The 11,416-nt window shown below is 43.3% G+C and overlaps 1 long non-coding RNA gene across 1 annotated transcript; it reads left to right on the top strand.

Moving 5' to 3' along the window:
* The first annotated feature begins 2,558 nt into the window (after positions 1-2,558).
* Positions 2,559-11,159, top strand: LOC134295925 (uncharacterized). The gene is made up of 3 exons (XR_010002461.1): positions 2,559-2,701; positions 8,796-8,918; positions 10,728-11,159. It is a non-coding gene; the product is annotated as an uncharacterized LOC134295925 (long non-coding RNA).
* The last annotated feature ends 257 nt before the right edge of the window (positions 11,160-11,416 follow it).

Below are 11,416 nucleotides of genomic sequence, written 5' to 3'. Positions count from 1 at the left end.
CTTGGCCACAGCTGCATGGTATATGGTAAATTCCTACAGTGATCAGAGGATCCCTCTTGTCCTTTGCTGAGTGTAGCATTTGTTGAATTCTGTTAGTGGGTCTGTAGATTGCTTGCAGGTTGTGTTTCTTCATCAGCTTCCCTATGTGGTCAATCATTCCCTTGATGTCTAGTAAGAACACTTTTCCCCTGGTGGATTTTTGCCTTTACTCTCGTGGCTTGTTCTTGGTCTTGCAGCTCTTCTGTCTGTCATGGAATACATACCCATTGGCCTGTAGAGCCCAGTTTAGGTGGTTCAGTTCACTTTGTAGGAGGTGGAGTTTGCAGATTCTGTTTGCATGGGCTGCCAGGGCTTCTTTTTTGACCTGGATGATGGTTGGGGCTTTTATCAGTGTTCGTAAGTTTTCTGTGAACGGTGTGGCCAATTGTTGATTTGGCTTGTGGATGACTAGGACATCTAGAAATTGTAGTTTTCCTTGTATAGACATGACAAGTTTTCTATACTCAATCCTTGAAGACCTGTCAAAACAGATCTCTGTGGAAAGGTCGCTCCAGACCTTGGTCCTTCTTACTGGGTGATTATTCACAGAATCTCTGTGACTCTTGTATGATGTTGACCCCAATGAATGCAACTTAACCCAATCTATTTGTAACCCTTCATTTACATGGAGGGGAAATGGTACTATTCAGTTGTCTTGTCATTATCACACTTGGGGAGCAGTGTCCCAAATTTTGAAGACTCTCAGGAAAGCCCAGATCTGAATTAGTGTATGCAGTGGGTATCAACTTCATGATGGATTGAAAGGTGCATCATAGCACTGATGTGCATGGAGTGCAATGAGATATTCAATATGCATCACAAGGGTCTGATATGCAACAGAAGTGTCCAGTGCTTCTCAGGAGCATCCAAGGCCCATCAGAATGCTCTGCCTAATGCCCGAGTGTACATCTTTGCAATACTTTAGCACAAGCATGGACAAACCTTTTTGCCTTGGGGCCACATTGTGAGTCTAGCTGGGAGGGCTGGGACAGGAGGGAGGAGGGCCAGGCACATGCTGGGTGGGGAGGGGCCAGGAAAGGAGGGGGCAGGGCAGGACCTGGGTCATCCTCAGGTTGTCCTCCCAGCATAAGGCTGCTTGTCCCATTCTTATACTGGGATGAAGATGGGACACATAGCGATTGTCCCATCCTCTTTCCCATCCTCCTCCCCCAATCTTCGGGCTATCCTCTTGGCATTATGCTGGGTGGAGGGTGGGACGGATGGCGGTTGAGTGTGCTCCAGAAGGCTCTCAGCTGTTGTGTGCCTTCCTTGAGCTGAGTCGTCCTCCTGGCATAAGAAGGAGGTCACTCACACCATCCTTATGCCAGGAGGGGGGGTTGAGACACACGGTGGCTGAGAGCACTCCAGAGGGCTCTCAGCTACTATGAGAGCAGGGCTCTCAGCTACTATGTGCCTTCCTCCCCCATCTTTTTGGCATAAGGATGCGGTAGGCCACCATGCCCTAATGCCAAGAGGAGAGCCCAAGGTAAGTACCCAGGGGGCCACATCTGACCCCCAGGCCTTAGTTTGCCCATGCCTGCTTTAGCAGGATTTCATTGCATTTCTGCAACACAGGAATGTAGCCAAACTTGGTGCCACAATCAGAACATCTTGGAGATGGCAGTCTCCAATTGAGGTGCTGCTGGGAGCACACCTTGTCCAATGAAAGGTCCTGGTTCCATGTCAACTGCCACTGCCCTACTGTCTCTCTCTGCATCTGGGCCCAGACATAGGGAGTGGTACCTGCCTCTTTCTCCTCAGAGCGCCTTTCCTCCATCCCAACTGCCACTGCCCTGGTTTTGGTGAGAAGAAAATTGAGGTGTAGCTTCATAATACTTAGATCCAGAAGCAGATGGGAGGCTCTCTCTCGCCATCTCAATGGCCCATGCCTTGGCTATGGAGGGAGAGGGGCACCATGCCTACTCAGCCCAGAGGTAGATGGAAGGCCCTTTCTCTGTCTGAACTGCCACTGTCTTCTATCACAGTTACCATTGCCTTGAGAGAAGAGGCCATATCTGCTGGACACCATAGCCCTCCCCCTTTTCTTTTTGTGTCTTGTCTTAATTAGATAGTAAAGCTGAGGTAGTGTCCCTCAGCTGTCCCTTTAATTGTAAAGCCCCATTTGCAGTGATGGAACTATATAAATAAACGATGATGATGATGATGATGATGATGATGATGATGATGATGATGATTCTCCCATGTCAGCTTCTTCCTGCAAGGAAAGACATTTTTTTTTTGGAGACTTGTTTTGTGTTTTGGCTGGCATCTGTTCCTCCGAACCACATGATAAGCATTGAGACCTGAACAATATACTTTTTCAGATAACTGAGTCCTCAGAGAAAGAGACCAGGAAGTTTCTGAAGCTGTTCCCCATTCCTGTAAATACAAACAAGTTCTGAGAAAGAGAAACTGGAAGGAGGGAGAGAGCTCGTGACTTCTTAGCAAATGGAAATATTTGACTGTCAATGGTGTGGTTGTGTTACCATGGCTTTGACTCCTCCCTTGTTGTTTCTAAGATACCTTGGGTGGGGTAGTGGGGGAGGGACTAGTACCAGTATATTTTGCAAGGTACGTGAACGGGACTCCCACACCTCCTCTGCATCTGTGAAAAGTGCCTGCTTGCATTGAGTTGCGGTTGACAAAGCAGTTGGGAAACAAGGTAAGAATCCAACTAGGAGACTTAGATGGTGGGAGAAGGAAGTGAGGGCCATACAGAAAGCAAACCCGTCTTCATTTCAGAACTGGAAACAGGGGCATCCATAACAGAACAATTCTGGATCATTAAGAACAGTCTGTAAGCACTTAGGAAGGAATGCTATGATCACTAAAAACCAATAACTCTTAAAACCAAGTCATGCTAGACTTATTTAATTAAAGTTACAAGCTGGGTAGGTGTTGAGAATCTTGTTGTTGTAGCATAGCTTGGTTTCAGTAAGGCCTTCAACAAGGTCCTCAATGATAATTCTGCATAGAATGTTAATAAAATGTGGGCTAGACAATGCTAGTGTTAGGTGGAATGGGAACTGGCTGACTGGCCGAACCCAAAGGGTGTTTCCCAATGGCTTCTTTCTCTTTATCCTGGAGAGAAGTGACCAGTGAGGGCTACAAGGGTCTGTCCTGGGCCCAGTGCTATTCAACATCTTTATCAATGTTGGACTATTTGCAGACGACACCAAATTGTGAAAGATAGATAACACCCCAGAAGACAGGATCAGAATTCAAAATGACTTTAACACATTAAAGACCTGGGCCAAAACTAACAAAATGAATGTCAGCAGGGAGAAATGTATGGTACTACACTTCGGCAAATAAAGATGAAATGTAGAGATATAGGATGGATGAAACCTAGCTGGGAAACAGTCAATTTGAAAGAGATCTATGAGTCTTAGCTGAACATGGGTCAACAAGGTGATGTGGCAGCTAAAAAGGCTAGTGTGGTTCTAGGCTGCATTAGTATAGTGTTGATATGGAACGATGCTTTGGTCAGTCCTGAATTATATGTCCAGTTCTGGGAACCACAATTCAAGAAGAATGTTGAGAAGCTAGAACATGTCTAGCCTTAATGTTAAAAGAGCTGAAACCACCAATACTTATGAGGAGGAGCTTAGGGAGCTATGTATAGGTTGAGAAGTGATAAAATAGCCATGTTTAACTAACCTGTTTCCCTGAAAATAAGACCTAGTAGAGATTTTGCTGAATTGCTAAATATAAGACCTCCCCTAAATTAAGCAAAGTTTTTGTTTGGAAGCATGCCCATGGAACAGAACACCAGAGCATGCAGGATCGGTAAATGTACGTATCATAGATTGTTCTACATGGAAATAATGGTAGTAATAAGAAATTCTTGATAGGATTTGTCTGGTTATGCTGATTTGTCATGACAACTACTGTACAGTATATAATAAATGTTCAATTTTTGTTCAACAATAAATGTGAATTTATTATGTGAACGGGATAGCTAACACTCCAGAAGACAGGAGCAGAATTCAAAACGATCTTGACAGACTAGAGAGATGGGCCGAAACTAACAAAATGAAGTTCAACAGGGACAAATGCAAGATACTTCACTTCGGCAGAAAAAATGGAAATCAAAGATACAGAATGGGGGACGCCTGGCTTGACAGCAGTGTGTGCGAAAAAGACCTTGGAGTCCTCATGGACAACAAGTTAAACATGAGCCAACAATGTGATGCGGCTGCTAAAAAAGCCAATGGGATTCTGGCCTGCATCAATAGGGGAATAGCGTCTAGATCCAGGGAAGTCCTGCTCCCCCTCTATTCTGCCTTGGTCAGACCACACCTGGAATACTGTGTCCAATTCTGGGCACCACAATTGAAGGGAGATATTGACAAGCTGGAAAGCGTCCAGAGGAGGGCAACTAAAATGATCAAGGATCTGGAGAACAAGCCCTATGAGGAGAGTCTTAAAGAGCTGGGCATGTTTAGCCTGCAGAAGAGAAGGCTGAGAGGAGACATGATAGCTGTAAAGAACCTAATGTGGCAGGGAATGGAATCCCTTTTAGAATCCCTCAGCTATACCACCAATATGTACAGAGGTGAGGTGTCTGACAGGAATGTGTGCCAGAGATGGAACCCTTTCGATCCCACACACACACACACACAGATGCCACCACTTAATAAAGATGTTTTATGAGAGATGATGTTAATTGATAATTTAGTTGACTATCTTCTTCTTCGCTGCCACCATTTGAGGAGACGCCAGGCAGATGGTACTGGTTCTTATAAGCTTTCTCTAGTTGTTCCACTTTAGATGTTGATGTTACTTAACTTAATATAAGAGTATGACAGAGGCTTGGTTAGAATAAAAACAAAACAAGTTTATTGCAGGTACAGAGCTTGATGGTTTCATATAACCTGGTAAAGGCACTTCGCTTAATGGTTACAAACGGTTATGAGGTGGTCAAACTTTCAAAATACTTCTTTCTCTGGATTACACTAAACCCTGATCCTCCTGGATCCCCTGGGATTAATGTTCCCTAATCCACAGACTCTATAACTGACCCTAGACAAATCACCTAACTTGCCTAGTCTGGTCCAACCTAAATCTGACTCAAATCTTCCTATTTAAGCCAGCCTGATTCTCCACACAAGAATCAGATCCTTCTCTGTGACTAGAAAATCACCAACTGCTGCTGGGTTTTAAAACATTCCCCCTTTTCCTTTCCAGGCGGCGGTTGGCTCCGCCCCTGTTGCTGTGGTAACCTGTTCTAGCATTCTAAGATGGCTACCTTCCCCCATACATATTAATTCAAATACTCACCATTTTAAACTTAGCCAAACCTGACTGTTTAAACAAAATTAAATACACATTTCATCTATAAACAAAATATAATTATACACTTCTTCACAATAGCCATGTACAAATACGTGAGGGGAAGTCATAGGGAGGAGGGAGCAAGCTTGTTTTCTGCTGCCCTGGAGACTAGGACACGGAACAATGGCTTCAAACTACAGGGAAGGAGATTCCACCTGAACATTAGGAAGTACTTCCTCACTGTGAGGGCTGTTCGACAGTGGAACTCTCTCCCCCGGGCTGTGGTGGAGGCTCCTTCCTTGGAAGCTTTTAAGCAGAGACTGGATGGCCATCTGTCGGGGGTGCTTTGAATGCGATTTCCTGCTTCTTAGCGGGGGGTTAAAATGGCATTGGGTCCCACTAAAATGTGGGGACTCTCTCCCCTGATCAGCCCACAAATAAATGTTGGATCAGCCTGAAAATAAGTGTTGATGTTCCCCAGGAGTTCCCCTAACCCTGCGGCAAATGCAAATAATTTCTGAGAAAGAGAGATCTTGTGGTCTATCAGCCAATGCAAATACGGTGCTACGTTGTTATGTTGCCATGGACCAGTGGCCTCAAAGGTAAATTTTCTTTCACTTTTAGTTCTGACCTTAATGGAGGAATCCTAGATCCCCACCGCAGAGTTATAGCAGTTTTGTAACACTTAAAGTGGCTTAGCTCCATCTTAGCACCTGAACATCAGGAAGAACTTCCGAACTGTGAGAGCTGTTTGGCAGTGGAAGTCTCTCTCTCTCCCCCCGACTGTGGTGGAGGCTCCTTCTTTGGAGGCTTTGAAGCAGAGGCTGGATGGCCATCTGTCAGGGGTGCTTTGAATGCAATTTCCCGCTTCTTGGCAGAATGGGGTTGGACTGGATGGCCCATGAGGTCTCTTCCAACTCTATGATTCTATGATTCTATGATTATGGAAGCCTTGGATGTATTATTTTGCCTTTAGTCTTCTCTGCCAAAACATGCTGGTGCCACCTCAAACTACATTTCTGGAATTCTGTAGGATAGAACCATGGCAGTCGAACTGCAGTCAACATTCAGTGATTCTACAGGATAGATAAGCTGGAATTATTCATCTCAGGTGGGTTCCTTAAAGCTTCGGTTAAACAGAATAGGTTGATTGTACTCTTGACCCAGAAAGGGTCAAATTCTCCTCTGACAACCAAGTCCATGGACCACCAAGAATCTGTGGATGGATTTTAGGAGGCCTGTGAACCTGGGCAACAAAGCACATAGATGACAACATAAATTATGAAGCATATATATGACTATATCACAAATTTGATATCAGATTGCATAGAATTAATGCAGTTTGACACCACTTAAACTGTTCAATGCTATAGAATCTTGGGAGTTGTAATTTTTTCAGAATCTTTTGCCTTCTCTATAATATATATCTATCTATATATATAAGGGTAATGAAATATCAGCCTAGGACAAAACAACAAAACTACACATCTCAGAAACACTAAACTTGGCAGCACAACCCCTCATCCATGCCTCTACGTTCATACAACAAAAAGCTCCAGCTACTCCAGAAAACAGCCAGGCTTTGAGACTGCAAGGCTATTCACTGCTATTCCACCTGGTCAACAAAGGATTTCCATAAGCCACAGCAATGCGTGGCCGGGCAAAGCTAGTATATATATAAAAGGGTAATGAAATTTCGGCCTAGGACAAAACAACAAAACTACACATCCCAGAAACAGTAAACTTGGCAGCACAACCCCTCATCCATGCCTCTACGTTCATACAACAAAAAGAAAAGAAAAATAAAGTCCTAATTAGAGGGAGAGCAATAATTGTTTTTATCCAATTGCTGCCAGTTAGAAGGCTAAGCTCTGTCAGGGGAAAACCTTTACCCTTTACCTTAACTACCACCAATACCTCAATACTTTATTTCCCATACCACCATACTTCGCCACAGCAACGCGTGGCCAGGCACAGCTAGTATATATGTGTGTGTGTGTATGTATGTATGTATGTATGTATGTGTGTGTATATATATTTATAGATAGATAGATAGATAGATAGATAGATAGATAGATAGATAGATAGATACACACACACACACACACACACACACACACACACACTGGTGCCCTAAAATACAACTGCCACGATTCCATAACATTGAGCCATGGCAGTTCAAGAGGTATCAAATTGTATTAATTCTACTGTATAGGTGCAGCCTTCATCTACAAAAACCTATATTCTCTCAGGATGCATCTACACTTTAGAATTATGAAGTTTGACACATTATCTGACATTGCCCAAGCCTATGGAATCACAGGGTCTTTAGCCTGTTTTTTCCAAATTGTGGTGGTGCCTCATCAAATTACAACATCCACTATCCTATAGCAATAAGCTATGGCAGTAAGAGAGGTGTCAAGATGAATTAATTTGTTGACTGCCGGCCAACAGGAAGAGCATTGACTATTGAAGGCAGGTTTTGTTTTATTTCTTTGGTATGTGTTTATATTACAGACTTTGTTATCTGGTTGCTTGGCAAATATCTTGCCATCATTTCCCTTCCCTTCCCTTTTGGAGAGATTCATAAAGTCCTAGGACATGGAGTCATGGGTTCAAATGGCAAGAAAAGAGATTTCACCTGAACATTAGGAAGAACCTTCTGACAGTAAGAACAGTTTCACAGTGGAATATGCTGCCTGGGCGTCTCATTCTCTGGAGGCTGGATGGTCATCTGTCAGGGGTGTTTTAATTGTGTGTTTATATATTTTTTATTTATTGACAGTATTTATATTCTGCCCTTCTCACCCCGAAGGGGATTCAGGGTGGATCACATACATGGCAAACATTCAGTGCCATATGAACATAGAGACAGAGACACAGAGGCAATTTAACCTTCTCCAGCTTCCAGCTTCCTGAGGAGATGCTCAATTCCGGCCACAGGGGGAGCAGCTGCTTCATCATCCACTGTGATGCCGAGTCCTTGGATACTTCCTCAAATGCTGCTGGATGATTTTTCTGGTGTCATAAATTAGTTAAATTAGCCTCCCCACATAAGTGGTACCTAAATTTCCTACTTGATAGATGCAACTATCTTTCGGGTTGCTTAGGTCAACAACCAGCAGGGCTATTTTTTATTTTAATTGTCGGTTGCTCACTCCGACATGGGCTGGCCTCGAACTCATGACCTCTGGATCATAGTGATTTACTGCAGTTGGCTACTAACCAGCCTGCGCCACAGCCCGGCCCTTGTCCCAACCTTAAATGTGTGTTCCCACATAGCATGGGGTTGGACTTGATGCTCTTGGGGTTTTTTTTCCAATTCTATGATTTTTTAATGTGGTTCAAGGCTAGGTTACACCATGTCAGCTCTGTGCATCATGCAACCGCCACAGAGCTGATTTGATTCCTCCTTCGACATAAAGAGCCAGTGAAGATGCACCCTGAGCATGATGCTGCCTTTTGCTTTCTCTCTGCAGGTCCTGCAACCATGGCTGTCCAAGGTCTCATCGTCCTTGGCATTTTAGCCATCGCCGCCATCGTTATTGTTTACGTTGTCGGTCAGGAGAAGAAGAAAATACACCTGAAGCGGGAAAGGAAGGGTGAGTTATTATCCCAAATCATCCCTAAGATTCTGTAAGGAACACTTTAGAAGTAGAATTAGCCTGGGAAGGTGTTAATGTGGGATTTGTGTATTAGTAGTGTTTAAATGAAATTTGTGTCTAGCGTGTATTGCATCATCCAGGAAATGCTATAGTGTGTAAAGAGTTAATTTGGTAAGAAGCTGTATTGACCTTGGATGTGTGGCTGGAACACAGAGAGGAGTGTCCAGACTACAAGTGTGTTTGTATATAGCTGATTGCATCAGATGAGTTCTGTTTCTGCCTACTGAGAAGATCTGTGCTGTTTGTCTAGATTGAAAGTCTTATGTCCATTGTCTGCAAGTCTGTTTGTTTTGTTCAGTAAAACTTTGTAAATACTTTTTAACATCGTCTCTGACGTTCCTTTGTTCTGCGCTCCACTGACGTCATTCATCTGCTGCTACGCTGCGTGCATTACTCTGACAGAAGGAACCATCAAGGGGTGACTTGGGTTTTGCAAGTTCATTTGCTTAAATGAAAAAAACTTACAAAGTTTGTGAATGATTAAAAACCCCAGTAGGAAAGTCTGGGAGGGCCGCAGCCCTGAACACATGCCCCTGTGATGATGATGATGATGATGATGATGATGATGATGATGATGATGTGCTTCCATGTTGTAGCTGAGCCTGAGATGGGGCCCATTCAGCCTGTAATTGTCCCTGCACCTGCTTTGCCAGAAGACTTTGGGTTTGGGCCTGACATGCAGCCACACTTTGGGCCTGAGATGCAGCCAGCTTTGCCAGAGGACTCTGGGTTTGGGCCTGAGATGCAGCAAGCATCTGTTCCAGTGGATTCTGGGACCAGAGACAGAATGGTTGCAAGCAGGCATTCTGAACCACATTCTTCTCTGCTGCCAAGGCCAGTTCACTAGGTGTCAGATGGACATTCTCGTTTAGAGGAGGATAATGTATTTGACAGGAGGGAGGTGATAACTCACTAAAGGAAGGAAATAGAATGTTTATGGAAAAGTAAACAACTGCTTTTGAAGCAGCGCTAATGAATAGTTTTCTCATGACTGAAAGAAAGAGTTTTCTCATGAAAGGAAGACCTTGAATTTTCCTTAAATGCCTGGTCCCTCTCTGCTATGTCAGAGGTGTCAACATTGCAATTCAAGAGAGAAAGAGCTTTGCTCTGTGTTCCTATATTCTTGCAGCCACGGATTTTGCTCAAGTTCCATCCTTGTTTTGCCTTTGAATGCAGTTGAATGTTCTAGTAACTTTGCCGTTTGGATTTCTGTTACCTTGGATTACTTTGGAGTTTGATGCTGCATTCTAGTCTTGTTTCCTGTGGTTCCAGTTTGTTCCATGCCTTGAAATTGAATCTTGTTTGGACTATTCCTGATGTTTTTCGTGGAACTGTGTTTGATATCTGGTTTGGACTATGTTCTTTGAATGACTTTCCTAGACTCTTGCTTTAGGATTTTTAAGCACACTACCCTTGTGGATTTAAACCCATTTTATTGATTCTGAACTTTATTTGCTTGTGCTTACTTATAACCATCAATAAACAGCTTGTTTACTTATATTCTGGGGCTCCAGTGTGGTTTTAAGGTGCCTACACAGCCTAGGGGTGCAACACTCCAAATACTGCCTATTTGTAGAGAGGGCAGTTTGCCATATTTTAGGTCCTCCAAGTCTATTTTTTATACACAGACATGCATTTTAAAATAAGAGCAAGTGAACAAAAGTGAGCAAAAGTAACTCTCGATCCAGCTCAGAAACTAATTTCATCCCTAATGTCAATCTTTCTCTGTTTCTCTTGTTTGCTCAGATCCTTTCACAGGTACCCATTTTACAGAGGAGAGATATGTGAAGGAAATGAGATTGATGCAACGAAGATAATCAAGACTTTCATGATTTTGCAGAGAAAGAAAAAAAAGTACAAGTTATAAAGAATTTCAAAAGCTGCTTTAATGTGCTTCCCAACATGGAAGTGCAGTCAACTCATGCAATTGCCTTGATTGGCTACCTGTCTTTGATATATAGATATGACATTTTTGTGTGTCTGCATCTGTCCTGCCAGTAAAATCACAGAAGCCTGGCTACGTACTGTGCATAGTAAAGGAACCATTTCAAATATGCTTTCAAAATGTGTTGTCGTGTGTGTAAATGCGCCTATATGTTGCAGTATTACATGAGGTCACTAGATGGCAGTCACCTCACAACCTCTGAGGATGCCTGCCATAGATGTGGGTTTATTTATTTCGTGTCAAAAGCATTGCATAATAAACAAGTTTAAAAGTGATAAAATAAAGGAATCACAAACAGCTAAATTGTTTTGGACCAAAAGCGGGCAACAGCAACCGCATTGTCCATAGCTTTAAACAACTCCTCCTCTGTACAAGAGGCAGGACATTGTGGGCAAGCATACATATGCGGAGTTGTTTGTTCAGCTCCACAGTCACACAAGGTGGAAGATTCCTCCAGGTAGTGCCATCTTGCCAGGTTGTCTTTTGATCT

This window comes from Anolis carolinensis, chromosome 2 (assembly GCF_035594765.1).
Source record: "Anolis carolinensis isolate JA03-04 chromosome 2, rAnoCar3.1.pri, whole genome shotgun sequence".
In the NCBI taxonomy this organism is placed as follows: domain Eukaryota; kingdom Metazoa; phylum Chordata; class Lepidosauria; order Squamata; family Dactyloidae; genus Anolis; species Anolis carolinensis.
The sequence above is the reverse complement of the archived record's forward strand: the minus strand, read 5'-3'. Positions and strand labels throughout refer to the sequence as shown.